Source organism: Neopsephotus bourkii, unplaced genomic scaffold (genome assembly GCF_033783945.1).
Source record: "Neopsephotus bourkii isolate Nb327-2 ecotype Australia unplaced genomic scaffold, CSIRO-AGI_Nbou_v1 NB_994, whole genome shotgun sequence".
NCBI lineage: Eukaryota > Metazoa > Chordata > Aves > Psittaciformes > Psittacidae > Neopsephotus > Neopsephotus bourkii.
The window spans coordinates 783,499-803,678 of record NW_026901486.1 but is presented as its reverse complement, the minus strand read 5'-3'; the positions used below and the strand labels follow the sequence as shown (position 1 = coordinate 803,678).

The window sequence follows — 20,180 nt, the reverse complement described above, 5'->3', positions numbered from 1 at the left end:
CCTCCAAGGTGGCTCCATCACGATTAACAGGGATGATGGGAACAGCTGAGTTGGAAGTGATGTGAAAACCGACGGCACTTGGATGCTGGATGTTTTGAATGCTATCAGCATGGGTTGAGCAGTTGGGAAGAAAATGCTGGTGATGTCTGTGGTCTGATGCTGCACAAGGCCATTGTTTGCCTCGTTTCAAGAGACAGACCACGCAGCAAAACACATTTAAGCAGCAGCACAGCCTCATCCTCAGGAATAACCTCATCCCAAAGGATAGCTTTGCACTGGGAGCAGTGCAGGAAGTCAGTGGTGGTGCCCATAAGAAAACCCCTGATCCCATATAACCCCCCCCAAGGGCCGCCCTTTTGGTTGATGCACACATTATACTCATTGGACTCAATTATCTTTAACAGCTGCCTCCCCAGACCTTGCGGTTCTCGGTCAGGGATGGCTGCCCAGTTGTAATTTAGCTCTTAATCATAGCTTTAGACACCCTATGAAGGGGGAGAGGCTTGAAATTGCACCCAGCTCTGCATCCAAGTGAGAGGTTGCAAATCCGGCTTGCTGGCTGGGACCAGAGTAGAAAGGGGTGGTGAGGGGCCAGACCCAGACCCCCTGGCTGGGAAGCACTGGGAAGGATGGGGTATGAGTGCTGGACCTGCAGCCCACCAGAGCCCTGCTGTGTTTTGCAAGCAGAAAGCATAGTGAGTAACTCCCGCTCTCCCATCCCAGTGCCCTGAAGCAGTAGGATGGGCAAAGGGTCCAATTTACTGCAGATGACGCCCATATAAAGTGAAAAGGGGTTTAATTCTCAGCTATCCTTAAGGAGTGAATGTGCTGCTTCTCCAAACCAGATGTTCTCTGGGCAGGACGCTACAAAAGCTCTCTCTGTGACTGCTGGGGCAGAAGAGCAGCAGGAAAAGCCTGTTCCATGCCTGGAGCGGGGGCAGAGGCAGCACAGACAGGCTCGGCTTGCAGGGCAGCCCTGCTCCCGCAGAGGGCAATGCACGGCCACGCGTGGCAGCCTGGGTGCTCCGGGATGGGCATGGGAATGGTTCACCCAGATCAACCCCTGCCACGGGCAAGGATCCCTTCCGCTGGAGCAGCTTGATCCAAGCCCCTGTGTCCAACCTGGCCTTGAACTCTGCCAGGGATGGGGCAGCCACAGCTTCTCTGGGCACCCTGTGCCAGCGCCTCAGCACCCTCACAGGGAAGAGCTTCTGCCTAAGAGCTCAGCTCAGTCTCCCCTCGGGCAGGTTCAAGCCATTCCCCTTGGCCTGTCCCTACAGGCCCTTGTCCCAAGCCCCTCTCCAGGTTTCCTGCAGCCCCTTTAGGCACTGGAGCTGCTCTAAGGTCTCCCCTTCAGGAGCCTTCTCTTCTCCAGGCTGAACAACTCCAGCCCTCTCAGTCTGTCTCCAGAGCAGAGCTGCTCCAGCCCTTTGAGCATCATCTCAGCCTCCTCTGGACTCACTCCAACAGCTCCACATCCTTCTTACGTTGCAGGCCTGAGGTGCTCAGGGCTCTTCTTGCTCCTCCTCAGGTCTCCAGCTGAGACAAACTGCTTTGTTTGATGCAAAGATGGAAAACGGGGAAAGGAGAACCATGCAGAAAGGCGGTACCTCCTCACCTGGCACTTTGATGGGTGTCTGTGGCCCTGTCAGCTTGACGTGCCCCAGGTTAATGATGTATTAGCCCTACACCTTCCAGAACCGATCACAAACCTGCGACAGACTTGTGAAATAATTCATCTCATACACCCCTGCTCAGGCGTTTCTCCAGCAAAAAGTCCAATTTCAGGGCCCTCACCCCAGGCAGATCCAACCCACATGATCCAGGAGACAGTGATGCCCATGGGCCAGTGACCACCTTCCAGCACTGCACCCCTTGGAGACATCAGCAGCACAACCTTGATGTGGTTTATCACCCCAACCATTAATAGTGCCATTAAGAGTGCTATTATTAAAGGGGGACATGGCTGTCTGGCTGCATCACTGGCTGAGCTAAAATCCAGAGGGATGTAGAAATCCCCAATCCTATGGATGAGGATGCTATTTCCCATGAGCAGAACAGTCCAGCCTTCCCCCATGTTTTGCCATGATGTCCATCCCCATCTTCCAACTTCCACCCACCCCAGCCCTCCAACCTAAAGAACTGATTTGGGGGCATTTACTCCACTGGCCGAGGTGTCACATCCTTCTGCTCCAGCCTTACCTTTATGGGAAAGAGAAGTCCGTAACACGGTGAATTATAAGCCAATGCTTTAAAACAGTGTTTTAAACAGGAGGTTTGGGAGTTGAATTATTATTTATAATGCCTTGGGGGTACTGTGTAATTTATGGACAGGTATGAAGACAAGTAGGCGCTCAGACATGGGGATGAGCCCAGTGTAAATGCCGAGATAGAAAGATAGATGGATAGATGAAGATAAGCTTCTTGGGCAGGAGAGCTGGAGATTGAAAAGCCTGCTCTTATAGATCTCTGCTCTCCTAGGGTAATACCTGCTACCCCGATGCTCTCGCTCCATATAAAGTCATCTTAAATCTGGTGTAAATCATCTGTTTGCTCTTTTTTCTTTAAATTAATTTATCCCAAGTGCAAGGGAAAAAAAAAAACCCAGGACTTGCTTTGTTGTTGCAATTTGCTGCTGGGCATTCCTATGTGTGCTAATGATAAGTATTAATTAAATAGCTTGCTGTTGTCTTTTAAATGCAGTTCTTTCAGGCTGTAATTAAACACAGACACCCAGCCCTTTCTGTCTGCATAGAAAGAGGCAGGCAGGCCTCCGGAGCTCTGCACTCCTTTCCTTGTAACAGGAGAGAAGTGGAAAATGAAGCAAAACCAGTTTCCATTGGAAACTCACCTCTCTGTGCATGGCCTTCCTGGGGAAAGGAACCAGCTAAAGGAAATTAAAGGAATGTGACTTCCAAGATCCCAGCCCTGCAATCAAAGTAAGTTTGTATGCCCTTAAGTCCTTCCAGCTTCACACATTTGAAAGGCAGAGGAGATCATTTTGTTTGATCTCCCGTGTGACACAGGCTGTTGAACATCACTTTGCCATGTTCATCGAGCCCAGCAACTTGTTGGCTTATGAACACCTCAGTCTGAAGATCTGGAGATAGATAGGAGTCCATCCCTCTCACTTGCTTCCTGGTATCCTCAGTTTTTCTCACCCTTGCTGTGAAAAAACATACATCGCTGTAAATCCCCATCCCCATGCTGCTCCTGTGGTCAGTATCGGTACCCTAGGGTGGGATGCGCTTCCTGGGTAGACCTGAGCTCCCACCAACCTTGCTGTCCTCTCTTCACTCTGGTTTCAAATAGAAACTCAGCACTAAAGCCCCCTATGCAAATAAAGAAGTCAGATGCTCACGTGATGGAAAACAACCCCAAATGAAATTTATTATATGCCTGCACTGCTGAATGACACCTATACCCAATGTTATTCCTGCCCTCAAAGGCAGCAGGGCTTCACTTACCTACAGTGCTCCTTCTAATCAATAAATACATGAAGAGACACTGGCTGGCTGCTGTACAACTTATAAGAGTGGTGGGGGAAGATGCAGCTCTCTTGAAGGATGCCCATTTCAGAGCTGGACCATGAGAGACACGTTTGTGTCTTGCAGTCACTGCAGGGAGCCCAGAGAGCATAAGAAGAGGTGTAGGGGAAACAGCCAGCTCCTGCTGGTCACCCCAAATCCACACATCAGCCTGTCAAATAGACAGCAACAATGAAGAGCTTCACCATGGCAAAGACAGAGGGGACCATGTTCAGCACCTACACATATGTCTTATTTTGAATGGAAAGATTTAAGGATGCATTTGTGTATTTTATAACCTGGGATCTGTAGAATACATGTAATAAATATATGCAGAATATAAGACACATTGCCTGCCTGCAACAGGTCCTCCATTTGGGGCAATGCAGCCCTTAAGGCACCCTGAGTGATGCTGCTTCACCTTGATGATCCCTGAGGCTCCTTGATGATCCCTGAGGCTCCTTGATAGCTCAAGGCTGGATTTGCCATGGGCCTTTCCTGTCCTCCCAGTCCCATGTCTGGGCCTGTCCTGTGGTTTTGGTGCAGCCCAATGGGTACCCACAGGGAATGGGGAACAGGGAATAGTGTCCTGGACTCTCTGCAGGCTCCTTCCGTGGTGAAGTAAGCACAGGGCCCTGAGCATCCTTGGGGCTGTTGATGTTAGCAGCAGCAGAATTAGCTCAGAAGAGGTTATTCCTGTTATTTGTATTTCAGAAATGGGGGAGACAAATGAGAAGGGAAAAGGGGGAAATAAAAGGAAAAAAACAAAGCTTGCATTCAAAAATTAAATATTGAGTTGAAAATGAATTTGAATTTCTTTGGATTATAAAAAAAAATCTGTTCCACCAAAAAATGAGCTGATTTGGAGCAGAAACTTTAAAAACTATTTTAAGCTTAAAAAAGGAGGATATTTTGAAGCCAAATCTAATATTTTTTTGACCAAATAGTTAAAATTGTGTTTGAGTTTTGGGAAAGACATTTAGAGATTTTGGAAATTTTAAAAATATTTAAAACACCATAGAGAAAAAAAAAAAACAAAAAACCCAAACTGATATAAGGCAAAGGGGAAGTGTTGCCTTGCTAAGAAATGGGAGAGCCAGTGGCTGCCCTGTGTGGCTCTGTCCTTGTCCTGACACCCCTGAGATCACCCCGAGCACTTTAAGATCATGAGATACTGAGAACAAAGAGTTTGTGTTCTCTTTTTTGCTCTTTAATTTCCCACTTTGGGGGCTCCCAAAGTTTTTCAGCATTTTTAGGGCAGGTTAGAAACTGCTTCTTAAAGAAAGCTGGGTGGAAAATCACATATAATGTGATGTTATCAGAAAAACAGCAAAAATAACTATTTCTGGGGAAAAAAAAAAGGTAATAAGTGATGAGAACATTAGGACAGTGATTTTGATGCAATTCTTTGCTATTTATCTACTTGCTCTTGTTTTGGGACTTCTTGAGCAGAGAGCAGGGTGGATGTTTGCACCTTTTGCATACTACTATGATACAACAGTGGGATGCTGCAGGAAAGGATGGGGAAGGCAGAAGGGGCAGTGTATGCAGACAGCATTCTTTTGGTATCTGACATATGGAATAGAGCAGGACTCACAGTGCTGGACCAACATGGAAACAGGAGGATGATGCTTTTGCCATTGATGTTTACAATCAGGGCTTTAAGCAAGAGTAGCTTTTGAGGATGGGCCTTCTCTTTTGCTGACTCTGCATGACCCTGAGGAGCATCAAGATGGGGTGAGGACCAGGGGAACCCTCCCACAGCCCACCCAGCCCTTGGCACCAGCCTATGTGCTGCCTATGAGCATCTCCTGTGGTCCAACACTCTCCGTGGACCAGGATGCTGCCACTTCCTCACAGCAAGCTTGGACTTCTGCAGATCCATCTGGTCCCTACCTGCCCAGCATCCAGCCCCTGGGATCTCTTCACTTCCGCTCCTGTAGGATGCTTGTGGGGATTAACCAGGCTATGCTCCCTAAACCCATCACATGCCTTTCAATAGTTTTAATTGTTGCCTTTAAGATAATTACAGGCTGGAGAGAGCAGCCAGGAAGAGCCCTGTGGATTTGCACCGGGGCTTGGGCGCACTGTTGTGTATGGTACACATGGGAGATTTGCCTCTTAGTAGTGGTTTTTCCCCTTGGGAGAGCAGTTTGCACACCACAAGGAGGAAGGACCACAGCACTCTGCTCCCCATGGCTGAACAACTGGAGCAAACAGACCTCCTGCATCCCACTGGGAGAGCATCCCCCAGCACCCGCCTCAGTAGATACTGACTCTTGCTCATTTAATCCACAGCTTTTTCCTCCTTTGCAAGCCCATTCAGAAGGGGATGTACACCTGAAGCAAGCAGGACACCAAAATCAGACTCACAGAGGGGCAAGGAGCACCCCTTGCCCAGAAATGAGGCATCAACTTCACCCAGCCCCAGCACTCTCCTTGGCTGTTAGTGAGGTGGACCATAGTTGGGGTTTCTTTAGGATACTGTGGTTTGTCCTTGTCCATCACTGGCCATTATCCATCCTCCATTGCCAGAGGAAACATCCTGCTGATTTTAAAGGGAGATGTCTCAGACTCTGCTGTAGCCTGGAGTAATTCAGTATTGAATGAGAGGAGCACTTTTCCCCTGTATGCAGCTTCCTTTCAATTATTTTGTTGGAGCTCCCCACCAGGAAGCAGGATAGACTGGTTCTCAGGGATAATATGACTTCCCGGGTGCTGCCAGGCCACTGACACCCCTCAGAGCACCCAAGCCAATCCATATAGACTCACATGCCCAAGGGCATCACTGTGTTTTGCTAGCCAGGCTGCTGCTTTGCCATGGTTTAAGGTGCTGTTGCTCATGAATGGTTCATTCACATCCCTCTGATGAATGGGATGAGCCTGGTAGTTGAGCAGCAATGGTGGTGCATGATGTGCATCCATCTGACTATGTGCTCAAAAGGATGAGGAGCACTATCTGCCTTGTCCTGGCACCTTCTCCAGCAGGACATGGGAAACTTCCCATCTCTCAAATACAAGTGAGAAAACAACCTCTAAATCCCACTTTTTCTCAAGCCCAGCCCAGTATCTCACCATGAAACCCTGCAAGGTGTCCTTGTCCTTGCATTTGTAGTAATCTCTTTGTCACTGATGCATTTTAAAATGAAGACAAGATTTCATCTGAACACAAGAAGTTGCTCTAGTTCAACCTGCAGAATGTCTCATGGCCGGTGTGGTTTGCAGGACCAGGCTGGTCACTCACATACATCGAAACCAGCAGTTAATGAAGGGGTAATGTGAGGCCCAACACACTGAAGGTAGGATTTAGTTTAGTATCTAACCCATAGAAACCCATTTAATAGCGCTTCTCCTAAATTACTGATCCTTTTCCACCCTAACTCCTAACCTGGAAATGATCCCAGCAGAAAAAAAGGGAAATAGCTTAAATGAAAATGCAGTGAGGGCGAGATGGCTCCTGGGTGCAGATGAAGGGGATGGATGGGTCCTCATTGCTTCTGCCGAGGTGAGTTATGGGGATGTATTCTTGCCCCCATTGTGGACTTCATATGCACATCTGCAGGCAGTGGACTATATGTCAAACCCACCCCATACCCAGAGATGAGCATCCCAAGGGGCTCTTTGAGGAAGGGATATTCCCCTCCATGAGCTTCTGGCTTTGCACCAGCAGTTCCTCACATTCCAGCCCTCTTCTCCCTCTCCCCTTGCCCCTTCCCTCCCCCTGTGATATGATGCATTGGCAGTGAAATAAAACAACCAGCTATTGCATTATTACTTTCCACCCCTACTTCCCTCACGGGCATCTGTATTTCTGCAAATGTTTTTAATATTTGCTAATAAAAGCAGCTCCAGTAATGACATGCTCTCTTCCCAAGACAAAATTGCCGGGACTGGCGTTATCTAACAAACTCCTTTTGGCACAAGCACTGCTCCTATGAGCCATTTCTGCCCATTCACAGGATTATCAACCATCTCTGCAGCCAGCCCCAGCCCTCCTCTCTCATTCCTAGTTAATTGGTGTGAAATTGGAGCAAGTTCTCAGGTGATAATGTGTTTGCATTTACTGCTTCACTGAACCACCCTAGCCACTCAATCCCAGCTTCATTAAAGCCTCAATCTCAGCTTTTGCTCCTGGCTGTGAGCTTCAAACCCTATTTCCTGCGTGGCAGACATACAGCCTAACACATGTCAGGAAGACAGCTTGAGCGGAGCTGCTGGGAACAAGCAAAGCTACTGCCTGGGCGCCGCTCCGGGGGAATCACGTTCGCGGTGGGAATGATGCTCGGAGTCCCCGTGATGGCTTCATGCTGGGTTGGTTGGCTCCCTGCGCTTGGAAAAGGCGTATTTTGTGCCCTTTAATTATCTTTGATTAATGAATTAATGTATTTCTTTTTTTTTTGCTGCAGCACTTTGAAGATAAAAAGCCTTTGCCTGAATTCTGTGATTAGTATTTAAAGACTCGAGCGAAATATTTGGAGGCAGAAACAAAACCTAACCGAGGAATGCCTGTGTTCAAACACTCAATAGGGCCTATTCACAGGATCGGATTCCAGGGTTATTATTAGCAATAAGGTTATCTTTGGCATCATCTTTTTATGCACAACATGCTACTGGATTCCACCCTCCCCTTTCGCTCGGGCCCCGGGGCAGAAGGTATACAAATTAGAGCTGGTTCAAGCCTTGTGTTTTTCATGCAGGCAGAGCTGAATCTAGGCGAGGTCTGCTGCAGTTATATTTAGGACCATCCATAAGGCTTTTTGGTGTAAGATACATGTGTAAGGATGCTCCAATGCAGGGGAAGAAGTGTTGCTGCTGAGGTAGCTTCAGCCCCACCAGCACATGCTGCTGCAAAGCTGCCACCATTAGGGACATTGGTGAAACCCTATGGGGTGACCCTTCAAACTGTGCAAGGCAAGGGATGGGTTGGGCTGCTCCTACCCCTGTAGGTCACAGAGGCGGCTCCGAGCATCTTCCCCAGCACGTGAGATCTCACAGGTCTGGACACAGGTCTGGGTTTGGACAGGTCTGGACATGGCTGGAGAGAATGAAGCCCTGCCAGATGCACCACAATGAGAGCCTCTCTTTTGAAGAGCCAAAAGCACCTCTCTGCCAGACTGGATGTGCCCAAAGTGTCCCACCTGCTCCCAACCCCAGTCCCAAGAGACACAAGGGTGGCTGGATGGGTTGTGGGCACAAAAGCAGAGAGCAGCTGCCTGCTGCCTCTTAGTTTGGGTGTATTCCTAGCTGCTGGAAAGCTGCAGGTAGGAGTTGGGGTTTTGCTGCTGTTGTTGTTGGGGTTTTTGGGTTGATGGTGGGTGTGATTTTTCAAACATGCTCCTCTTTGGCACATCTCTACTGGTGACGTCAGTGAAAGCCCTGGGATGCCTCCGCCAAAACCCAGGAACACCTTCCTTTGAAACCTGCCCGGTGCGTCTCCCCACATCCAACCACCAGGAATTGCTGGTGGGAGGAGGAGAGGCCACATTCAGCGGCCATCCATCACCCCAAATGGCTCTGCTCCTGCACCGAGTCACCCTAAAACAGCCTCCAAAAACCGGGATGCTCATCCGTGACCAGGGTCTCCATCTCGGATGCAGGCAGAGCCAAAACGCATAGAGGCACATTAAAGGATGGGCAGTGTGGCTTTGAAACGGCTCGGCAATCCCCTGTAGCCTAGTTTTTAGAGAAAGTATTTTGTAGCTTGTTTTTCTCTTTGTGACTAAACGTGGTTATTAGGCCCCAAGTGCATCATTAAACCTGTTATTAAAAGTAAACATGTAAAGGGGAATATACTGGTGTGCAGCAAGCTCATTCAGGGTGCTGGACCCTCTGGAAAAGTCATTAACATTTGTATGTAAAGTGAAGGTAGTTAAGAACATATTGGGCTAATTCAGGGCCTTAGAGCTATTAGAATGAACTGTCATTAAAAATAAATATGTAAGGCAGAATATGTTGCATAATTAGAATTATTACAGTGTTTACTCTGATTGTTTTTTATGCTGGCCTCTCACTTAAGAGGTTATTTGTATGTATGTATGTGTGTTTTCTATATATATACATACACGGTAATGTTCCTAGCTATATATATTTGGTTATCTATTGTGTTAAAATGACCCTGTAGGATAAATTTGACTTCCTTGTTGCAGGATGAGACAGAGCCCTGGCAGGATGAAGCCTTGGATAAAACCAGGGGGTTGAAAATAACACATAAATCTTGGCTCTATGTAAGTGTTGTGGCCGTGGTCCAGTGTCTGTTGAGTTCAGTGGGAACCTTTCCTTGACTTTGCTGTGCTGGGTCAGACCTCAGGAATGCACCTCCTGCTTTGATGGTTTTGCCATTGGAAGGTCAGCTCGGAGTGTCAGAAAGGCAGCAGCTTTGCTTTCTATGGGCAGTTCCCAAGCCCAGCTCCACCAGGATTCAGGCACTCATTGCAGCTGGTGCCATCCTGTTTTGACCCAGTCTTCTGTGACTTGAGTCTCCCTAAGGAGGTGGTAGGGTGGGATCAGCTCCCTGTCACTGGGGTCTTCCCAACTGGGGTCTTGGTGCTTCCCTGAATGGGAAAGGATACTCCCAGGGAAGGGTTTTTCCCTGCAGTTTTGGACTTCTGCTTTTCCAGCATCTGAGACTGGTAGCATGTCCTGCCATAGTTCCTGCATAACATATATACTATTTATATAGTATATATATAAATACATATATAATAGAATCATAGAATAGTTTAGGTTGGAAAGGGCTTTTACAGGTCACATAGTCCAGTCCCCCTTACAATGAGCGAGGACGTCTTCAACTAGATTAGGCTGCTCAGAGCCTCGTCCAACGTGACCTTCATGCAGCCTGATGCATCCAGCATCTCTCTGGACAATCTGTTCCAGTGTTTCACCATCCCCATCATAAAAAGTTCTTGCTTATATCTAGTTTGAAACTCCTATAGGAATCATAATGCTGACTGTAGTTACCTCCCAGGGACTAGTATGGGAGCTGAGGCTTTCATGAGGCTGGGGAAGACCAGTAAAATAAATCTTAGCTCTTAACATACCACCCAACGACTTGCTCTCAAAACTGTTCCAGGAGCATCACCCCACAGGATCAGAAGAGGAAGGACCACAGATCAGGGAGGAAAAAGCTACACTAAAGAATTGTATGGGATGGGGGATGACTCTCAAAGAGCAGCTTGTTGGAAGGGCTTATCTTTGTTCATCAATTATAGTGAAGGGGACAAACCTGTTGGGTAGCAGTGACCACTACCTTCCCCTCCAGCTCTTCCATCAGGGGTGCTCAGCATCTGCATCTCCATTACCCACCATGGATGGCTGCAGGGGTACTGCATGCCCCAGCCCTGCCTGTGAGTCACTCATGAGGTTGCCCCACCACCACAGCCCTTTGGGAGCGTTTCCTGAGCTGGCATGACCCCGAATGCCCATGAGCATCAGAGAGATAAGCACCTGCCCCTCGCTTTCTAGGAACAGAGTTATTAATGTCAGTAGATGGCACTATTTCTTCTGTGATAAATGGAGGTGGTTCCCACCACTGTTCTGAGCCCTGAGCTGGACCTGGCAGGAGAAGTACCAGGCTGAGGGCAAGCTGCTTCCCCAGAGCCCCAGGAGCCAGTGGTGGGCACCACAGGGGGCTGTAGCTGGATGATGCTGGCAACTGGGCAGAGTCTCCAAGGTCCCTGCAGAGATCTGTCCTCCTGGAGGTCACCTTCCCATTGGGTTCGGTGCCCAACAGCGAGTCGATGATCATCAGCCCAAAGCTCAGGCAGTGCTGCCAAACCACGGCACTGCTTGTTTTGTACGGGCTCTGTTTTTAGGATTGAAATGCAGTGTTTGCTGCTGATTTGCCAGGTGGAGAGATAGGAGACAACAGCTTCTGCATCTCTCCCTGCTCCAGGTGACATCATTGTGATCACCATCCCTGGCTGCTCTCAGCTGCAGCAGTCCCATTCAGCCAGGGGTCTCATTCAAACAAGTCTCTAAAGGGTGCCACCACCTTTATAGCCCCTATAAGCTTCCAGTATCAGCTGAACCATAGGGCTGCTAACTCCTGCCTCATCCATCAGCACCAGAGCTGCTCCCGTGGGTGCCAAAGGGCTCTTGGCCATATCCGTGGTGCAACCATTGGCCATTCAGGGGTCATTCTCCACCTCACTGAAGTGAACTGCATCTCAAAGAGGTGCTACAGAGCACGACTGAATATTTGAATACTAAAACGAAACCCTGCTGGTGGGAGTACAGCTGCTATTACACCTATTATTTAATTGTGGCGGTGTTTCAGAGCCCTAGGCATGCACCTGGACCCCTCGTGCTAGGTGCTGTACAAACAGGACGGAGGAGAAGGCTTTGGCGTTTAAAGGCACTGAGTCATTCCTTCGCCCTCTCATCTGAAACCTCAGCTTTGTCTAAAACCTTTAGGATTTTGTTTAATGGGTGCAGCTAATGGTGAGGTAATCAGGGAGCCTTTCGACACAAACCCGAGCGATCAGTGGGTTGGATGCCTTTTGATCTCGTTGAGGAGCAAAGGCGCTGTGAGGAGAAGACTTGTGGTGGGGTACCTGGTGATGCTGCACCAGTGAGGGGCAGAGACCAGCCTGGGGCTGTGTCTCCTACATTGAGCCCCTTGTGTCAGGATCCTACATCGCCCTTTTGCCATGTCCTGGTGCACACTGGGGGCTTGTGGGCATATCCATAAGACTGCTTAGATGCCACACAAGAGATGGGGACCGGTAGGGATGACCATTCCTCTGTTCCCTGAAGAAAGTGGATGTCTGTGCAAGACTTGCTGCCGATAGGACATCAATTTCAACTTATCCTCCTTGAAGGAACCCAAACCAAGCAGTGTGTGTAAGCCATGCCCTTCCCAGGCTTCTGTCTGGCCAGCTTCATAGCTTTGCTCCCCAGAGGAAAACCATGGAAAGAGGAAAAGGCCCCCAGTAGGTTCCTGCAGCAGAATGGTGACCAATGGATGCTTTGGGGAAGGGTGGATGGCCTCTGCTGAGTAGTTAGCCCAGGCTGTCCCTTGTATGCCATGTGTATGGTGCACAGCCAGGCCAGAGCTTGTCTTCTCTTCTGAGGGTGACTTCACCCGAAACCTCTGCTGTGTGGCAACATCTGACTGGGGTGTGAGCCGGGGCGATAGTTCTGCAATGACAGAGGCCCCAAGGTAAACCCATGAAGTTAGACTTGTAGGTACATTCTTTCGCACTGATCTTCTGCCTGGCAAGCTGGTACAAGCTACACCTGCAGGACTCCTTTCCCTTCCTGCTGGTGTGAGCTAGGTCTAGCTCAGAAGGTCCATGCTGGCACAAGGTAGGTGATGGGGGGACGGCAACGTGGTGTGGCTCCTCTCCCATTATCTGGCACTGGTGGCTTGTTGTATGGGCTTAGGGTTCATGTTTGCAGGCCCCCAGGATCCCAACCTTGTAGAAAACACCTTTTCCAACTCAGCTGGGACCAAGCCCTGCTAGGTTAGAGTTCAGTTGGATGAGCCTCTGCATGGTCACAAGGAACGGGACAAAGGAGTATGGATAGGGCAGGGGACAGATGAACTTGGGTTGAGCACACAACCTCCTCAAGGCTCAAGATAAGGTGATATCCTTTGAAAGACCTTAAAGTAATGTGTTCGGAAGTGCTACAATAGAAACAGGAGTTCTGAGGGGCCTCTTTTCAGTGGTAGCTAGCTCATGCGAGGGGGGAAAAGGGACTGATAGAGGTAGATCTGCTCCTGCTGGTATCAGATTATTATAGAATCCCAAACCGATTTGGGTTGGAAGGGACCTTAAAGCTCATCCAGTTCCAGCCCCTTGCCACGGGCAGGGACACCTTCCACTAGACCTGATTGCTTCAATCCCTGTCGAACGTGGGCTTGAGCACTTCCTGGGATTAGGAGGCCCCAGTCTGTTTAGGAAGTGCAATATAAAGAACAACCTCCTCTACAGTCACCTCACCTGACTGACAACCAAACATAAATGATAAAATGTCTAAATTGTCATTTCATCACAAGGTAATTGAATGAAAAGGGTGATGGAGGGGGTAATACAACTCTCACTTGCAGCTAAACATATAGCTGGCAGCAAGAGCATCCTGTTCAGTACTGGAAGGGAAGGTTTGCTGCTCTACTTTGCATTGAGCATCATGTATGTGTGACACAGAGATGCCAGGCTGGATGACCAAGCCACTCACAAAGATACTTGTCCAGCAAATGTCATGGTAGTCCTCTCTGCCCTGAGCAGTCATCAGCACAGGTCCCATCCAAGCAGGGACCTCTCTGTGGACCAGATCAACTTTTTCACCCCAAAGCCCATTTTGCTGATCTTTCTCCTTGTTCCAGCCATGGGGCCCTCACCTACCTTAGTTTCTTCTCCATTAATGCAAATCCTTATCTCACCCAGTTCAGTCACTAGGGGTGGGAACTATATGACTAAATGCAGACAGCTAAAAGGCCTAGAGGTCTTGCTATGCTCTCTTTACAGTCGATGGAGATCTAATCTGTACAGCCAGGGGAATTTAGGGTGCAGTTCATCTTGTATTAAAGCAGTTGCAATCAGGCTGAGTGAATTGCACCTCCAGAGAGCCTTTGGTGTCTACAAAGGGTGCTGAGCTCCACAAGCCAATGCTGCAGAGACTGGTGAGTGATGTGAATGCCACCCTGGTCCCACTTGGCTGCCTGGGTTCCTTCAGGAGAGAGTAGAGAAACACCCATGTCCATATGGCAGCTCAACTTACCTGCCCTAGATATGTCTCCGATGGAGCAGGATGGTACTCTGTAGCATCCTGTCACTTGCTGTGGAGTGTAGAAGTGCCACAGATAGCTTCTAGGAGGTAAGTTAGGAGATGAGCATCCTCCTCTCCTTTAGTCTAAGCTTACCACCTCCCACCAGGCTGCTGAAAAGCTCGTGAGTGTGGGCCCATCGCTATGGTAGCACGAGGATGACTGCAGAGCGGTCCAGAGTTGCACACTGCAGGTGGTTCCTGTATCCCACCAGCACGCCTGGTGTGTCCTAAACATGACTATGTCTCTGGCCATGGGAAAGCCCACGTGCAGAGATGAAGCTTGTGGCTTGGAGAAGACTGTGAATGTGGGGGGACAGCCTAACTTGTTGGGAGGGTCCAACATCTCCAATAAAGAAACTTTGGGGACCAGTTCATGCTTGTAGAAGGCATCTTATACGTGGTTGTCCCTGGTGGTTTTTCTCCCTGGATCCAACCAGATGACACTTGGGGAGTTACATCATCCTCTACTTCCATGCCTGTGTGGCTAGGGTGGTGGTGTCCAGGCCTGAGATCTACCAGACCACTGAACTCATCCTTGGCTTCCATTGACATCTATGGGCTTTGGGCCAGCCCTCAATAACAGGAGGGCTGCAGAACATCCCAGCAAGGAAGAAGGGCAACAACACAACCAGATCCTGGTAATGGGATGCTTCTTATAGCATCTCCCCATCTCTCCTGCTTTGAGCATCTCCCCCTGGGCACGGAGGATGAGGTGCCATGCAAGTGTCCCGGTGCTGGTGCTCTGCTCTCCCTTTATCTGCACATCACGCTATGCTAACGAGGCACACGTACAATGTTTGTGTGTGCATGTGAGAGACAGAGCTCTGACTCCCGGCCAAGCGAGGAAAATCATTAGTTACAGGCTCTGCAGGACTGAACTTGATGAGGAACTTGGGGCTCTGCCCCGACAGCGCTAGGCGCTGGTGCATTATTCAGGTTGTGGCTATGTTGATTTGCAGATCTAATCGCTCCAACAACACATACAGAAAATTAATTTGGACACGGGCCTGGTTTCTAGAGAAAGTTGGACCTAAAGGCGGGAGGTTGGTCGTGTGGCTGAGGCAAAGGCCCAGCATGGGGAATAGCTCGTTCCCAGCTCTTGAGCCTCATGGAGGAGATGGGATGGGGATGGAGCAGAGAGGAGCCACGGAGGTTAGTGGCACTGGAGTGTGCAATAAGTGGGACCTTGTCCCTGTTGTGTCTTCCTAAACCAAAGCCTCAATCACTCAGGGCTGGCTGTGTTGATATGTCTTGTGCTGTGCTCATGTGTCTTGTGCTGGTGGGAGAGGAGCTGGGTAGAAGGGGTGATGCTTTCCTCTCCCCAGCCAGGGGTTGACCCACAAGGGGTATTGATTGAACAGATCAATTGAACAAATGTCTAAAAGTACATCTATTTAGAAAAACACTGCTATTGAGAGTCAAACCTGAGGCACTGCCAAAGCCTTCATCCCCTTTCCTCCTCCTCACCTCGCTAACAGCTCCTGCCTTCATTAGAAATCAACGTCTCCTCTCAGTGGTGAAACGAGCAGTCCCTAGCACCAGAGATTCCTTCATGGAGAAGAAGCCATGCGTTTGGGGTGCCCCCAGCTTTGTGGGAATGATGCCTGCCCTCCTGCCCATCCCACATGAGCCGATGCTCTGAAAGCCGGTATCTACTCAGTCCCCTGGCCCTCTTGAATTACCTGGCCAGCATTCTCCCTCCTTTTGAGGGAGCACCCCTTAACTTTGCCTTCAGTCAGGGCTGCTTCAGCCCTGGATGTGCTGAATGGCTCCCTTTTAAAATGGGATTTAAGAAGGCATTAGGGACTAATTAGGTCTAATCAACAGCAGTGGCTATTTTAGACCTGGTGCCTCCAGTTGACACCAAAGGGTGGAGGGGATGGGGTGAAGCAGCAGCAGGAAAGATTTAGACCCTGTGAAATCCCCCCCCCAGCAGGGGTTTTGTGTCCCTAATCGCTCTGTACCCACTGGGCAGGGATGCAGAGTGGTCCTCTCCCATTGGGGACAGGCGGGCTGGAGAGGTCCTGCATCACCATCACTGTCTTCTGGCGTCCATCACCTTTGCCACCGCACTGTGAGAGGCTGCAGGTGGATTTGGGGATCTGGGGCCACCCCAAGATGTCAGACTCCAGGATAGGTGTTCCAAGGGAGTAGTTGAGGAGCAGGGGGGGAACAAGAGTAGAGGCAAGGGGAGACGGGGACACGCTCAGAGCTGGGGGAAGAAGGGAGACAGCTATCTGCCTCCCCTGGAGGCTTCCTTAGATGCAGTCCGGGATGAGTCAGGGCTGCTCATGCACAAAGCTGCTCATTAGCAATGTGAAGTATGCTGGATGCAGGACCCTGAGCCAGGTATGGTTTATCTGCCCAGCGTGCAGCAATAGCAGCTGATTCACACACAGCTTACCCAAAACATACCAGTTTCTCATCATTTTCTGCATCTCAGAGGGACATTTATTGTAAGGACCTGTATTGTCTAAATCACACAGCGTGGTCTGAGGGCACCAGCAGTAGGAAACTGTCTCCCATTCAAAGCACCACCAGCCTCTGACAAGCTCTGCAATGATTCAGGTGGTTTCACTGGTGCTGGGAAGTCAGGGGTCAGGCTCAGCATCACCTCTGCCAAAGCCGATGGTCCAGGATGAGAAAGATGGAGTTTGCTGGCAGTGATTCTCCCCATGATTCAGTTTACGCTGCAGTATCAAACAGCGGTTTAGTGGAGGGGGGGATGGATGTTATGGATATCACATCCTTTTAATGGAAAATCAGATCTCAGCAGACGGCAGTTCAGAGAGCACACGGAAAACAACAGCTATTTACAGGGTTATGGACGCAAATGCCCTTGAATGATACAAACCGTCTTAAGGGGAATTTTTGCGGCTGATTAAGCGCAACCACAAAGCTTCAAGAAAACATGTGTTTATTTTAAGTAAGTAATGTTGATTACTAATGAGAATACTTAGTAGATATGATCAAAGGTAGCTGAAGTGCCGTCATGATATCAAAGACTGGGATGGAACGCTTAATTTAGATGTTGAAAAGCCAATCTAAGGTGAGCGTCTTGAAAGTAAATATCATTAACAGTATCTAGATTAGACCAAGGTATAAAAAGAGTTGGAGGTAACAGCTTTCAAATCTCCCGTATAAACAGGCAGGTGATGCTGTAGCTGGGGGAGGAGAGTCAGACACGGAGCCTGGGGTAGGGGATGGAGCGTGCATCTGGTGCACGCAGCCCCTGGCCAGGCTCCCGGCTCTGCCCATTGGCATCTCAAGGGAGCTGGTTCCTTTCTGCTTATCCAGAATGGGTCCTTCTGCCCCAGCATCTGCAGCTTGGGCTCTGGTTGGGGAGGGAGAGCTTGTGCAGGGACACTGGGCTGGGAAGGGGATGTCCCCCCACTGGCTCACCACTGTTGGGAGGTCAGGCAGACGGATGGATGGGGCTGACGATGCAGCTCAGTGCTCAACATCCAGGTGTCTTTGCCTCCTGCTTCTGAACCCTGCTTTCCTCTCCCATCCCTGTCTTGCCCTGTTAGCCAGGAAGTGATTAAGGAAAGGGCTCTGCGTGTCCCAAGTGTCACCAACCCTGCTCCTGGCTCTAATGTCTCTGCAGTGAAGCACTGATGGGATTTGGGACAGGTAGGAGCTAATCTCCTCCCCTCTCACCAGCTGTGTGGTGAAAGAGGGGATATGTTATTCATTTATCCCATAATTATCCCAAGTACCTAGGCTAGAAAGCCCACCAGCATTAACTGGACAAAAATGAGGATGTGGATGAGCCATCATCCATGTTGTCCTCTGCTAAAAGCCTGGTCCCTGGTCTAGCCACCTCACTGGTGTCTTTAGGAGACATCTTTCCTCACTGTGATCTCCCCAGGACCATCCCTTCTCCCACCACCAAGGAAGACATTAGCATCCCCCTAACACTAGCAGGGCCTCTCCAGCCCAAATGCCCTACTGATGGCCGCAGCCCTTGTTTCACTCCCACCTCAGGACTACGCTCTGCTCTGCACGTTTCCCTGGACTGAGCCCCTTTGATCGAGCGCTGCGGGGCAGTAAATGGGTGCCAGACTTTTGCCCTGCCTTGCGTAGGTTGAGAGAGCTTTGCCTTCTCATTCAGGGCCTGGGGAGGGCAGAGGGAGCGTGGAGATGCCACCTACATCTCCATGTCTGCTGGGCCGGCTGTGGGTCCAACAAGCTCTTGGTGTGTGAATCATCACCCCTTTCCCCACTGCATCGGTGTTCCCGTGCAGCACTGGGAATGCCGGAGCCAGTGAGAGGTGTTTCCTGGGGATGTGTCTCAGAAGGGTTAAAAAAAGGTGTCTTTGGAGGCAGAAGTGCCTGGTGATGAGGGCAGATACCATTGGAGGAGTTGGGTGCTGGTCCCCATGGGCTGATGCTTTCCTGCATCATTAAAATAATGCTAAAAAGGGGGTTTTCCAGAGCAATAAACATGAAGACTCTGTGTGCTGCTTTCAAAACATGGACTCAAATCCCAGCCTCTCAGAGGAGCCAAAGGTAAAGGGTACAAAGCTCTTCAAAGCCATGGTGTTGCTGTATCACGGTTAATACCCTGCACAGGCCACTTGGGCACTGCTGGACGCAGTAGCTGCATCTCAGCCAGGGCTGGAGCATCTCAGCTCTGCCAAGCAGTGACAATGCTATGCCAAGGTCTTACTCTTTGCTCCCAAGTGTTTTGCAGACTCTGGAGTTGTAACAACAGTAACAACAGAAAGGTACAAAAGGTGGTGATTTAAGCAGCTTGAGAACAAATCACTTCCCGGTTTGCCCGAGTGTCACCTTCTCAGGATCTGCCCTGTGATACAGATGTGCTGTTTTCTCTTGAGCAATGAAGATCTACATTTCTAATACCTTAGGAAAAATAAATAAATAATAAAATCCAACATGAACAAAGTGATTTCTGGCCCTCTTTGCATATTACAAAGGAGCAAGATGGGCACGGACCCAATTCCTTTGTTCTTTTCAGATCTCTGCTACTGCAAGCAATATTTATCAAGAGATTTGAGGCTGCAGATGAAAAGTGCTACCTACGGACCGAGTATTATTACTGCTTTAAACTCACACCCTTCAAGCCAGCTGGCTGTCCCTGTTTAAAGGGAGGCGTGTGGCCAAACAGGTAGGACAGACACCAGCTGCCAGGATGCCCTGGGTTCTTGGCTTGTCCTCACCACTGACTGCTCAATGGCCATGGGCGCATGGACCCTCACCATTGTTAGCACTGGGGTGGTAGCAAGGAATGCAAATGTGGGGCAGGAAGCTGCTGAACAGCATCTTTTTAAGAGCTAGGTTGTGAACTGGAGCTAAACAAGCTACTTCAGTGTTGGCTTCGGTGGGTTTAACACCAGAAGGTGTGTAAGTGGGGTTTGGTGGCATGATAGTGTTAAGCAGGATGGCCTTGGGTGGACAAGCAAGGAGGCAGGATCTCTCCCATCATTCCTTGGAAAATGTTGGACTGTGCAATCCAGGATCAAGGTGCAAGCACTTGGGGAGGAGGGATTTGATTTGATTTTTCATATGATACATCTACACTGACAAAACTCTGCTGCACAAAAGCAATTGGGAGATGCCCCACCATGTCCTACTGTCACACGGGGCTTCAGCCTGCAAACAGGGTGCCCTCCTGGTGTCCCCAGTACCAACAAAGAGAAACCCATCCATGACATTACGTTCTGCACAACAGCAGCTCGGATTAGGAAGGGTTTTCTTGAGCTGGAAACTCCATGAATAAGAATGTTAGGAATTGGCTTAAACCACCAGTGACATAATTAGAAGGCTTTTGATATGCCAATTTGGCTGATCTCAGTTACTTCCCCCTGGTGCTGGGGAGTGTCAGTGGAGGGATTAGCCTCCAGTCACTTCCTGACACTC

The 20,180-nt window shown here is 49.5% G+C and overlaps 1 long non-coding RNA gene across 2 annotated transcripts; it reads left to right on the top strand.

Annotated features, from left to right (window-relative positions):
- The first annotated feature begins 6,151 nt into the window (after nt 1-6,151).
- Nucleotides 6,152-9,755, top strand: LOC133215696 (uncharacterized). 2 transcript variants are annotated; one of them, XR_009726462.1, is made up of 2 exons: nt 6,152-7,796; nt 7,934-9,755. It is a non-coding gene; the product is annotated as an uncharacterized LOC133215696 (long non-coding RNA). The 2 variants fall into 2 exon arrangements; XR_009726463.1 differs by having other exon boundaries at nt 6,152-7,842.
- Nucleotides 9,756-20,180: the final 10,425 nt, after the last annotated feature.